The sequence below is a fragment of the Mustelus asterias genome (genome assembly GCF_964213995.1).
Source record: "Mustelus asterias chromosome 26 unlocalized genomic scaffold, sMusAst1.hap1.1 SUPER_26_unloc_4, whole genome shotgun sequence".
NCBI classification, from domain to species: Eukaryota; Metazoa; Chordata; class Chondrichthyes; order Carcharhiniformes; family Triakidae; genus Mustelus; species Mustelus asterias.
Window position 1 is genome coordinate 786168 of NW_027590109.1, and position 13305 is coordinate 799472.

Here is a 13305-nt window from a genome sequence, read left to right on the forward strand (position 1 = left end):
AGCAAGGGTCCCAGAACAGATCCCTGGGGCACTCCACTGGTCACTGACCTCCATGCAGAGAAAGACCCCTCCACACCCACTCTCTGCCTTCTGCAGGCAAGCCAGTTCTGGATCCACAAGGCAACAGCCCCTTGGATCCCATGCCCTCTCACTTTCTCAAGAAGTCTTGCATGGGGGACCTTATCGAACGCCTTGCTGAAGTCCATATAGACCACATCCACCGCTCTTCCTTCGTCAATGTGTTTGGTCACATTTTCAAAGAACTCAACCAGGCTCGTAAGGCACGACCTGCCCTTGACAAAGCCGTGCTGACTACTTTTGATCATACTAAACTTCTCTAGATGATCATAAATCCTGTCTCTCAGGATCCTCTCCATCAACTTACCAACCACTGAGGTTAGACTCACCGGTCGGTAATTTCCCGGGCTGTCCCTGTTCCCTTTCTTGAATATAGGGACCACATCTGCAATCCTCCAATCCTCCGGAACCTCTCCCGTCTCCATCGACGATGCAAAGATCATCGCCAAAGGCTCCGCAATCTCCTCCCTCGCCTCCCACAGTAACCTGGGGTACATCCCATCCGGTCCCGGCGACTTACCAACCTTGATGCCATTCAATAGTTCCAACACATCCTCTTTCTTTATGTCCACATGCTCGATCCTTTCTGTCCACCGCAAACCAGCAGTACAACCACCCAGATCCCTTTCCACCGTGAATACCGAGGTAAAGTATTCATTAAGCAGCTCCGCCATTTCTAACGGTTCCGCACAAACTTTTCCCCCTTCACCTTTTAAGGGTCCTATGCCTTCACATCTCATCCTTTTACTCTTGACATATTTGTAGAAAGCCTTGGGATTCTCCTTAATCTTACCCGCCAAGGCCTTCTCATGACCCCTTCTCGCTCTCCTAATTTCCTTCTTAAGCTCCTTCCTACATCCCGTATACTCCTCTAAATCCTTAACACCTCCTAGCTCTCTGAACCTTCTGTACGCCTCTCTTTTCTTATTCACCAGGTTCATCACAACCTTCGTGCACCACGGTTCCCGTACCCTAACAACACCCCCCTGTCTCATCGGAACGTTGTCATGCAGAGCTCCAGACAGACATTCCTTGAAAATCCTCCACTTGCCTTCGGTACTTTTCCCCAAGAATGCCTCCTTCCAATTTACCCGTCTAATTTCCTCCCTGATGACACTGTATTTCCCTTTACTCCAGAGAAACACTTTCCTAGCCTGCCTGATCCTATCTCTTTCCAATGCTATCGTGAAGGAGATAGAATTATGATCGCTATCCCCACGATGCTCACCCACCGAGAGATCCTCCACCTGTCCAGGTTCATTAGCCAGCACCAGATCAAGTACAGCCTCTCCTCTAGTAGGCTTATCCACATACTGTGTCAGGAAACACTCCTGGACACACCTAACAAACTCCTCTCCATCCAAACCCCTAGCCCTAGGGATATTCCAATCTATGTTTGGGAAATTAAAATCTCCCATCACGACAACTCTGTTATTCCTACATCTCTCCAGGATCTGTTTCCCCATCTGCTCCTCAACATCTCTGTTACTATTGGGCGGCCTATAGAAAACACCCAGCAACGTTACGGACCCCTTCCTGTTCCTAACCTCCACCCACAGAGACTCCGTAGTCAATCCCTCCACGGCGTCCACCTTCTCTACAGCCGTGACACTATCCCTGATCAACAGTGCCACTCCCCCCCCCCCTCTCTTGCCTCCCTCCCTGTCCTTCCTGAAACATCTAAAACCCGGCACCTGAAGCACCCAGTCCTGTCCCTGAGACATCCAAGTCTCCGTAATGGCCACCACATCACAATTCGAAGCAGCAATCCACGCTCTAAGCTCATCCACTTTATTCACTACACTCCTGGCATTAAAATAGACACATCTCAGACCTTCAGCCTGAGCACTTCCCTTCTCCATCACTCGTCTAACCTCCCTCTTACCCTGTTTACATTCCTTATCCATTTGCGAGCTAACCTCCTCGCTCTCAGTCCCCTCATTTCGATTCCCCAACCTTTCTAGTTTAAATAACTTAAGGATCAGACTCATTATTTCCCTGCCATTTGAGTTCTGATTCGCTGCTATTCAGTTTTCTTACACATGGAGAGCAGTATTCACTACAGTCCATAAGGAGGCCCATCATTGTGCACCAACTCTTTGAAAGAGCAACTCACCCAGGCCCATCTTTAGACAATGGAAACAGTTGCACCTGCAGGAAACCCACACAGACATGGGAAGAATGTGCCAACTCCACACAGCCAGTCACCCAAGGCCGGGATCAAACCTGTGAGACAGCAAAGGTAACCACTGTGCGGCGAGGAGTAGGCCGTTCAGCCCCTCGAGTCTGCCCCGCTCTTTAATAACATCATGTCTGATTTGATTGTAGCCTCCAATCTGCAGACTGCCGATCCACGATACCCATAACTTCTTGCTGACCAAGACGCCATCCACCTCTCCGTTCCTTCCGCCGTTTCAGAAAGAGCGTTTCAAAGACGCACTACCCTTTCGGGGAGAAAAAAACATAGCCACATCTCATCAGGATTTGTGTGGAAAAAGTGCATCATGTTGTCAATCAGTCATCGAATGTCATAGAATCAGAGAAACCCCACAGTGCAGAAAGAGGCCATCTGGCCCATCGAGTCTGCACTGACCACAGTCCCACCCAGCCCCCCCCCCCCCCATATCCCTAAACATTTACCTGCTAATCCCTTTAACCTACGCATCTCAGGACACTAAGGGGCAATTTTAGCATAGCCAATCAACCTAACCCGCACATCTTTAGACTGTGGGAGGAAACCGGAGCACCCGGAGGAAACCCACGCAGACACCGGAAGAATGTGCAAACTCCACACAGGCAGTGACCCGAGCCGAGAACCGAATCCAGGTCCCTGGAGCTGTGAAGCAGCAGTGCTAACCACTGTGCTACCGTGCCGCCCCATCATGTTGGACACTGAAGGACCGACAACTAATCACATGAAAATATTGCAGATTCTCAGCGATTCCTCACACTAGTTGAAATTTGTTTTTGATTTCTTTTTCAGTTGATTCACATTTGTTTATTGTTAATGATTGGAACGAGATTTCAAGAGAATTTTCAGTCCGTGTTTATTATGGATCAGGACCTGGTCCAATGATTGATTTCTGAGCTGAAAACAACTGGGAAATCCCATCACTGAGCAGATCCTTTCCTTCTCATTCTCAGTGTTTATCTTTCACTCTGCGTCTCATTATTCTTCATCACTATTCTTCGTAGAAAGTCACTGAGCTCGTGGATAAGGGAAACCGGGCGGACAGTTCCAAACTTCTCCTCAATCTGGTGATGGAAAAAGGATCTCAGGCTCGAAGGGTGATGTGGGAATCCTTTGTGAGAATGCGTCACGGAGTCCCAAAGCTGGATAAAATACTGAAAGAAACACAGGAGCTTGGTACGGTAAAATCACAGTGAATTCAATTTCCCATTTAAACACTGTCGATATCACTGTAATATTACACTGAGCTGATTTCATGGAAGTTCATTTATTTAAACAGGTGCTGATTCGTTTGATTATATCAACATCGCACATGGTTTATCTGAATTACCCACTAACCTGAAAGGTAAGAGAGGAAATGGAGATTATAAACTATTTCACTTCTGAGAATATGAATGACTGATTGGAGCCTTTTTAAGAGATTGTGAAAATCTGGGATACTGAAAATTCAAGACTCTGGAAATTGGGTAGAGCATGATTCGGTTTTGTCATTAATGCTCGACCAGACATAGCTTCAAATTACAATTCAGATGATCTGTCGTTTTTTATCCCAAAAATGTGTGACCATTGCATCTTTTCACCTAACCCAGCTGTTAATTGCTATTAATTCTGAAGTCTTATACACACCTGGCTGAAATCCGGTACCATGTGAATCTCAGTACAGAGCTCCTGCGTGCCTGGGTTTTCTAACTAACAGAAAGCAAAGAGTTGGTGTAAATGGGTGTTTTTCTGGTTGGTGACCAGTGACTAGCGGTGTGCCTCAGGGAAGAGTGTTGGGACCGCAATTGTTTACGAATTACATAGATGATTTGGAGTTGGAGACCAAGTGTAGTGTGTCAAAATTCGCAGATGACACTAAGATGAGTGACAGAGCAAAGTGTGCGGAGGACACTGAAAGTCTAGAAAGGGATATAGATAGTCTGTGAGTGGACGAGGGTCTGGCAGATGGAGTACAATGTTGGTAAATATGAGGTCATCCATTTTGGTATGAGTAACAGCAAAATGGACTATTATTTAAAGAGTAAAAAATTGCAGCATGCTGCTGTGCAGAGGGACCTGGGTGTCATTGTGCAAGAATCACGAGTTTGTTTGTAAGTGCAGCAGGGAATTAAGAAGACAAATGGAATTTTGTCCTTCACTGATAGACGGATGGAGTTTAAAAACAGCGAGGTTATGTTGCAGCTGTATAGGGTGCTGGTGAGGCCACACCTGGAGTACTGTTACCAGGGAGGCAGTGCTTGGTAGACTAACGGGACTGAAGGTGGGCAAGTCCCCGGGCCCGGATGGAATGCATCCCAGGGTACTGAAAGAAATGTCAGAGGTAATAGCGGATGCGTTAGTGGTTATTTATCAAAATTCGTTGGATTCTGGGGTAGTGCCGGCGGATTGGAAAACTGCTAATGTTACGCTGCTGTTTAAAAAAGGAAATAGACAAAAGGCGGGTAACTACAGGCCGGTTAGCTTAACGTCTGTAGTTGGGAAAATGCTGGAATCCATCATTAAAGAAGAAATAGCAGGCCATCTGGATAAGAATGGTTCGATTAAGCAGACGCAGCATGGATTCATGAGGGGAAAGTCGTGCTTGATGAACTTGTTGGATTTTTATGAAGATGTGACTAATGTGGTTGACGGAGGGGAACCGGTGGATGCGGTGTTTTTGGATTTCTAAAAGGCGTTTGATAAGGTGCCTCACAAAAGGTTGCTGAAGAAGATTGGGTCACACAGAGTTGGGGGTAGGGTGTTAGCGTGGATTGGGGATTGGCTATCCGACAGGAAGCAGAGAGTCGGAATAAATGGGTGCTTTTCTGGTTGGCAGATGGTAACTAGTGGCGTGCCACAGGGATCGGTACTGGGGCCTCAACTATTTGCCATTTATATAGATGATCTGGAGGAGGGGACTGAGTGTAGGGTAACAAAGTTTGCAGACGACACAAAGATAAGTGGAAAAGTGAATCGTGTGGAGGGCAGAGAAGGTTTGCAGAGAGATTTGGACAGGCTGAGTGAGTGGGCGAGGATCTGGCAGATGGAGTATAACGTTGACAAATGTGAGGTTATTCACTTTGGAGGAAATAAGAGCAAATTGGATTATTATCTAAATGGAAAAAAATTACAACATGCTGCTGTGCAGAGTGACCTGGGGGTCCTTGTGCATGAGACACAAAAACCCAGTCTGCAGGTGCAACAGGTGATCAAGAAGGCAAATGGGATGTTGGCCTATATCGCAAGGTGGATAGAATATAAAAGCAGAGATGTCTTGCTGCATCTGTACAGGGCATTGGTGAGGTCGCAGCTGGAATACTGTGTGCAGTATTGGTCCCATTACTTGCGGAAGGATATATTGGCCTTGGAGGGAGTGCAGAGAAGGTTCACCAGGATGATACCAGAGATGAGGGGTGTTGATTATGAGGAGAGACTGAGCAGATTGGGTTTGTACTCGTTGGAATTTAGAAGGCTGAGGGGGGATCTTATAGAGACCTATAAGATAATGAAGGGGCTGGATAGGGTAGAGATGGAGAGATTCTTTCCACTTAGAAAGGAAGCTAGAACTAGAGGGCACAGCCTCAAAATAAAGGGGGGTCAGTTTCGGACAGAGTTGAGGAGGAACTTCTTCTCTGAGGGTGGTGAATCTCTGGAATTCTCTGCCCACTGAAGTGGTGGAGGCTACCTCGTTGAATATGTTTAAAGCGCGGATAGATGGATTCCTGATCGGTAAGGGAATTAGGGGTTACGGGGATCAGGCGGGTAAGTGGAACTGTTCCACTTCAGATCAGCCATGATCTTATTGAATGGCGGGGCAGGCTCAAGGGGCTAGATGGCCTACTCCTCCTCCTATTTCTTATGTTCTCATGTACTGTGCACAGATTTGATTTCCTTACTTGAGAAAGGATATACTGGCACTGGAGGGGGTGCAGAGGAGATTCACTCGGTTGATTCCGGAGTTGAGGGGGTTGGCTTTTGAGGAGAGACTGAGTGGACTGTGAAGATACTTATTGGAATTCAGAAGATTGAGGGGAGATCTTATAGAAACATATAATATTATGAAGGAAATAGATAAGATAGAAGCAGGGAAGTTGCTTCCACTGGCAGGTGAAACTAGAACTCAGGGGCATGGCCTCAAAATAAGAGGGAGCAGATTTAGGACTGAGTTGAGGAGCAACTTCTTCAACCAAAGGGTTGTGATTCTGTGGAATTCCCTGCCGAATGAAGCAGTTGAGGCTACCACATTGAATGTTTTTAAGGCAAGGATAGATACATTTTTGAACAGTGAAGGAATTAAGGGTTATGATGAGCAGTTGGGTAAGTGGAGCTGAGTCCACGAAAAGATCAACCATGATCTTATTGAATGGCGGAGCAGGCTCGAGGGGCCAGATGGCCTATTCCTGCCCCTAGTTCTTGTGTTCTGGGTTCACAGTAAAGAGTCGGGCCTTGAGCCAGATGTAAAGGGTTCGCTGCACCTGAGAAATCATTCCCACTGTAAACATATCAAATTAGTGAGTAGCAAAATCCAGATGGCTCATTAAGCCAAACCCAGTCCACTGATGACTGTACAATGTTCCATAACATTCATGACTCCTCAGATACTGAAGCAGTTCAGGTCCAAATGCAGCAAAATCTAGGTTTGATCTGACAAGGTTGCATGAAAATTTCACACCACACACGTACCAAGCTATAACTATCTCCAACAAGAGTGGATTCAACCATCACCCCTTGACAATCGATGGCATCACTGTTTGCTGTATCCCCCACTATCAACAACCTGAGGGTTACCATTAACCAGAAACTGAACTGGACTCGATATATAAATAGTGTGACTACAAGAACAGGTCAACTGCTAAGATTTCTACAGTGTGAAAGTCATCTCTTACTCCCCGAAAACTTTCCACCATCCACAAGGCACAAGTCAGAAGTGTGATGGAATTCTCTGCCCTCACCTAGGTAAGTGCAGCTCAACGACACGCATGGAATTCCTCACATACCAGTTTAAAATAGACTATTTGATTAATACCCACCCACAAAAATTATCCCCTCCACCACCGACGAAAAATGGCAGCAGTGTTTACCATCTACAAGATGCACTGCCGAACACAGCAAGGCTGCTGAGATAGCACTTTCCAAACTCATGGCTGCTGCCATCCAGAAGATCAAGGGCAGCAGTCACAGGGGCACACCACTATGTTTTCCTGCAAGTCACTCACCATCCCGACTTGGAAATATCTCTGTCCGTTCAAAAACAAAGAACAAAGTAAAGTCCAGCACAGGAACAGGCATCTTTGGCTCTCCAAGCCTGCGTCAATCATGATGCCTGCTTAAACTGAAACCGTATGCACATAGGGAGTCCGTATCCTTCCATTCTCATCCAATTCATGTATTCATCTAGTTACCCCTTAAATGCTGCTATTGTACCTGTTCCCACCACCTCCCCAGACAGCACGTCCCAGACATTCACCACCCTCTGTGTAAAAAACTTGTCTGCACATCTGCTCTAAGCTTCTCCCCACGCACCTTAAAACTATGTCCCCTCGTACTTGATATTTCTACCCTAGGAAAGAGCATCTGACTATGTACTCTGTCCATGCCACTCATAATCTTGTAAACCTCGATCAGGCCACCGCTCAACCTCCGTCGTTCCAGTGAGGAGAAACCAGTTTAGCCAACCTCTCCTCATAACTAAAACCCTCCTGACCAGTCGACATCCTGGTCAACCTCTTCTGTACCCTCTCCAAAGCATCCACATCCTTCTGGTAGTGTGGCAACCAGAATTGTACACAATATTCTAAATGAGGCCTAAGTTTCTGTACAGCTACAGCATAACCTGTCAATTTTTATGCTCAATGTCCCGAAAAATAAAGACGAGCATGCAATACGCTTTATTGACTATCTTATTCCTCTGCTTTGCCACCTTTAGTGATCGGTGGACATGTAAACCTAGATCTCTCTGCCTGTCAGTATTCCAAAGGTTCTACCATTTACTGTATAATTCCGGCATGCATTGGACCTTCCAAAATGCATTATCTATTACTTATCCGGATTAAACTCCATCTGCCATTTCTCCACCCAAGTCTCCCAACAGGACTATATTTTGCTGTATCGTCTGAAAATCCTCTTCACTATCCTCAACTCCACCAATTTTTGTGTCCTCTGTGAACTTACTAATCAGGCCAGCTACATTATCCTCCAAATCATTGATATATACTATGAATAACAAAGGTCCCAAATCTGATCCCTGTGGAATATCGCTAGTCCCAGACTTCCATTCAAAAAAGCACCCCTCTACTGCTACCCCCTGTCTTCTCTGGCCCAGCCAGTTCCGTATCCATCCAGCCAGCTCTCCTCTGATCCCGTACCTTAAACCTATCATTGTCACTGGATCAGAACCCTGGAACTCTCTCCGGATCAGTATTGTGGGTGTAACTGCACCACGTGGACTGCAGCGGCTCCAGAAGGCAGCTGACAAGCACATTTTCACGGGAATTAGGGATGGACAATAAATGTTGGCTTAATGTAAAGACTCGGGAAGCCAGATCGAAAAGGAACATATGTTTTTACAGAATGCAAAGTAAAACAACTGCCCGATGTATGCAAACATTAGTCCATGGCCAATCAACCAAGCCTGCACACCTTTGGACTGTGGGAGGAAACTGAAGTACCCGGAGGAAGCCCACACAGATACGGGGAGAACTGCAGATTCCACAAAGAGTCATCTGAGCACCAGAATTGAACCCGGGTCCCTGGCGCTGAGAAACAGAATTGCTAACCACTGTGCTGCCCCCAGTAACACCAAGCTCTTTTCCCCTCCCACTCTGTCTCTGTATTATTCCCGATAAATGATGCCCCTATTCAACATTGCCTCGACAACAACATTTGAGACACATTTACCTGAATGGAACACTGTTTGCCCATGTGTTCTCACTACACTCACTCATATGCATATTTTTTCATATGATTGTTTTCTACGGCGTTAATCATCCTATTATTTTCATTGGCAAATTTACTGTACACCTAATACTCTACTATTGCTCCGAGCTTGTTCAATGTCGTTCACCTCATGAATGCGGATCGTTCAGATTAATGTGTGTCGGACTAATTCTCAGGGAAGCTCGTTTGTAACATATCTTCAAACTGAACCACATCTTTTAACCACTTCAGTTTTAATCATTACATTGAAGACAATTCCAAATCCAGACTTTCTCATTTCCACTTATACAACAACACTGTCTCACAGTGACCTTGTGTGAGGAATCGTATTAGTCTAGAATGATAATGCCCACCGGATTCACAAATCCACTGTTAGACTCAATTTCTCAATAAACTGCAGCACAATCTATTTACTGTAGAATGTGATTTGTGAATATCTAGTCGTCTCTCCCTTTTCCCAGTGATCAAAAAGAATATCTTATATTTTCCCTTGCATCATCCACCAGACAATATACATCAGGCTGATAAGCGTGTAGGTTGCTCGCTCCGATTTACCCCATGTAGAGCTAAACGCTTGGTCCGGAGGGGGGGGGGGGGGGGGGGGGGGGGGGGGGGGGTGATGAAATGATAAATATTGAACTTTACCATTTCATGGAACAGAATTTGCCGTCAGAAAATATTTGATAAATAAGACTAACTGCTCATGTTGACACAATTGAACATTGATCTGAAGCAGAAATCTGAGGAAAAGAGAATATCTGGGCTTGATGCCAAACTGCTGGTTGTTTCTGAATAGCAGTGAAAGAGAGCACACTGTTCCACTCAGCAATCCTTTAATTCAGAGGTTATGTTTGAAGTCAGTGTCAGAACTAAGAAAGTGAAATTTTTGCATTATAAAGAAACAAGAGACAGAATTAATCTAAACATAATTATTGGTAAACAGTTCAAATGAACTTTGAATGCTGTCTGCTTTCATATTACACTTCGTAAAGTGGCTTGATGTTCTCTTTCTTGTTGCTGTCCTGGCACGACTGTTATCAAAGCAGAATTGTTGAATCTACGTGTACAACCCCTGAAATATAATTAGTGATTACTGAAACACTATAAAAGTGTTTTATAGGGGAAGGGTTTTTTTTTGGTTCTCTGTCTAAAGGCAGGTTATATCTCCACCATGGGCAGGGCAACGAGTGAGGTCCTGAATTCACCTTAGAAAGAATAGGGATCGATCGCCAGGCTGTTGTTATAACATAAACCACATAAAGCGTCCACGCAACTGATCCAAACGGCTCCGCAATAACTCGCTTAATGTGGTAACAGCCTGATAGAATAGCAGAACTTTCCATGTTCAAAACTGTTGCTTTTCCAATGCACACATTATGACAGAGAACCTACTGAAGTTTACGCACAGTAACAGTGAGACTCCTGAACAATTACAGTCTCTCCCGCTCCTACGCAGTGTCTAATATCCCACTCACCATTTCTGCAGCTGATTGGGAGCGCTGACCAGTTCACAAACTATGTGGACTGCTATATAATCAAGATCTACCAATGAGATGTCTATAATAAGGGCAGGGAGGAAAGTATTAACCATCAGAGTTAAAACATCAGCTTTGTAAAATCAATGGGGGCGATTCTCCCAGGCCGGCTGTGCTGCTTTGGTAGTGCAGCAGACCAGGAGACTGGTGCAGAGCCGTTTCACAGGCTTCCCGCTGGGGGCCATAGCCTGCCTGCGTCTCCGGCAGCTGGATTTCGGGCGCCGTCAGCTCCGTGCCAGAGATCCGCGCGGAGCTGTATAAATTATTACAATGCACATTTGAATCTGCTTAAAAGTCATTAGCGGGCCCAGCACTGAAATTTCCGGGCCCACGAGCCTCTCGCCCCGCCACCCCCTCACGTCAGGAGTGGTTCACTCCAACGGGGTTTTGTACAAATTCCCACTTGCAGGGAGCTGGCGACCAGACCCCGCTGGAGTGAAGGGGATGTCATCGAGGCAGCCAGGAGGTTGGAGGTGGCTGGGGTACCCTGGGCATTGCCAGCCTGGGCCCCTGGAACATCCAAAGGGGCAAAGTGCTAATGTCCAGGACACCTTGGCACTGCCTACTGGGCATTGAGCAGTGCCAAGAGTACAGGACCTAATGGGGATCAGGCCTGTGGGGGTGAGCAGTGGGGGTGGGGAGTCCCGCTTCCACTCTGCATTCGGGCTGAGTGACGGAGGGAGGGAGCACAGCGATTGGGGCTGGCCATCAGGGTGGGTAGAGGGGATCAGCCTTCTGGGGGGAGTGTCAAGATTACGGCGGGGTCAGTCCGTTGGGGTGGGGGGGGAGGGGGCGTTGGGACTGTGTAGGAGGGGGAGAAGTGTTGGCCGCCGGCATTGTGGGGCCACTACGCATGCGCCGATCTCTGCAGTGACAGATCATCGCACGCACAGTGGCCGCTCATTGCAATGCTGCCGGCCCCTCCAGCCGGAATAGGCCCCACCCACTGATTTTCAACCTGATTCACGCTCGTGCAATCTGCTCTGCAGAGATTGTGGGAGATTCATTTTGAAACTCCTGCTGAAAAGTCCAGCATGATTTACTCCAGTTTTTACACAAATTCGACACCGCGATTCCTTTTCGGGAGAATCGCCCCCAACATGTGATGGAAATATTGGAAGTAAGTGACGACCTGAAACTTTAAGTGGAAATTAATCATTGTCAAATGAGGTTTTCAATAATTAAATTTTATATCCTACTCAAACCTTGACTGACACTGTAAAATAAATCTCTCAAATCAGCAAAGACAGGGTCTTAATGCAACTAACATTTTCTCTCTGTTCTAATTGAAGATCTCCAACAGAAACACACGGAGACACTCCGGGTACAAACTGAAACACTGAGAGTGAACACTATCCTCATAAAGGAGAAGGTTAAGATTTTCCAGCTGGCTGATCGATACGCTGAGCTAACGATTATTTCCGCTGTTCGAGATCGGACACTTGTCGAACATGAACTGCTGGCAAGAGGCCGAGACCATGAAGAATGGAGAGAGGAACATCTCCGGAGAGAACTGGAAAAAATCCGAACTGATCAATTGTTTCAGAGCAGCTTTTCCCAGAGAAAATCCATATCTGGGAATTCAGCAGCAGTGAGCGGAGTGCCGGGAATTGGAAAAACAACAATGGTACAAAAGATTGTTTATGACTGGGCCACTGGGAAAATATACCCACACTTTCAATTTGTTATCAATTTTAAATTCCGGGAAATGAACACTATTAACTGTAGAATAAACCTGAAGAATCTGATATTGGATCAATATCCCTACTTTGGGAATATTCTGGGAGAGCTCTGAAAGAACCCAGAAGGATTGCTGTTTATATTCGATGGTTTGGATGAATTCAAGGACAGGATTGATTTTGCTGACAATCGGAGAAATACAGAACCTCAGTCCATGTGCACAGATCCTGAATGCTGGTGTGAAGTGTCTGACATTGTGTACAGTTTAATACAGCACAAGCTGCTCCCAGGATGTTCAGTGTTAGTGACCAGCCGCCCCATTGCATTACATTTATTGGAAAAGGCTGACATCAGTGTCCGGGCTGAAATCCTGGGATTTGTTGGTGATGAACGGAAGGAATATTTCAACAAGTTTTTTGAAGATCAGACGGTGGCAGCAGCTCTTTTCAAACACGTGGAGGAGAACGAGATCCTGTACACCATGTGTTACAACCCTTCCTACTGCTGGATCCTCGGTCTGTCACTGGGTCCCTTCTTTACACAAAGAGACAGGAAACGGCAGCAAGTTCCCAAGACTATCACCCAACTATATTCCTACTATATTTACAACATTCTGAAAAACCATGGCCGAGAGATTGAAAACCCCCGTGATGTGTTACTGAAGCTTGGTGAGATTGCCTTCACAGGAGTCTCCAAGAAGAAGATTGTGTTTAGAAATGGAGATTTGATTGAGTACAATCTACAACCTTCCCAGTTCCTGTCTGGGTTCCTGATGGAACTTTTGGAGAAAGATGATTCTGCCCAGAGTGTGGTTTACACATTCCCACACCTCACCATCCAAGAGTTTGCAGCTGCACTCACACAATTCCTGACTCCAGATCCCGGGGAGATCGGGAAACTCCTCAG

The 13305-nt window shown here is 46.1% G+C and overlaps 1 long non-coding RNA gene across 1 annotated transcript; it reads left to right on the forward strand.

Annotated features, from left to right (window-relative positions):
* The first annotated feature begins 3278 nt into the window (after nucleotides 1-3278).
* On the forward strand, nucleotides 3279-8932 carry LOC144482156 (uncharacterized). Its single transcript, XR_013495880.1, has 3 exons — nucleotides 3279-3445; nucleotides 3549-3614; nucleotides 8818-8932. It is a non-coding gene; the product is annotated as an uncharacterized LOC144482156 (long non-coding RNA).
* Nucleotides 8933-13305: the final 4373 nt, after the last annotated feature.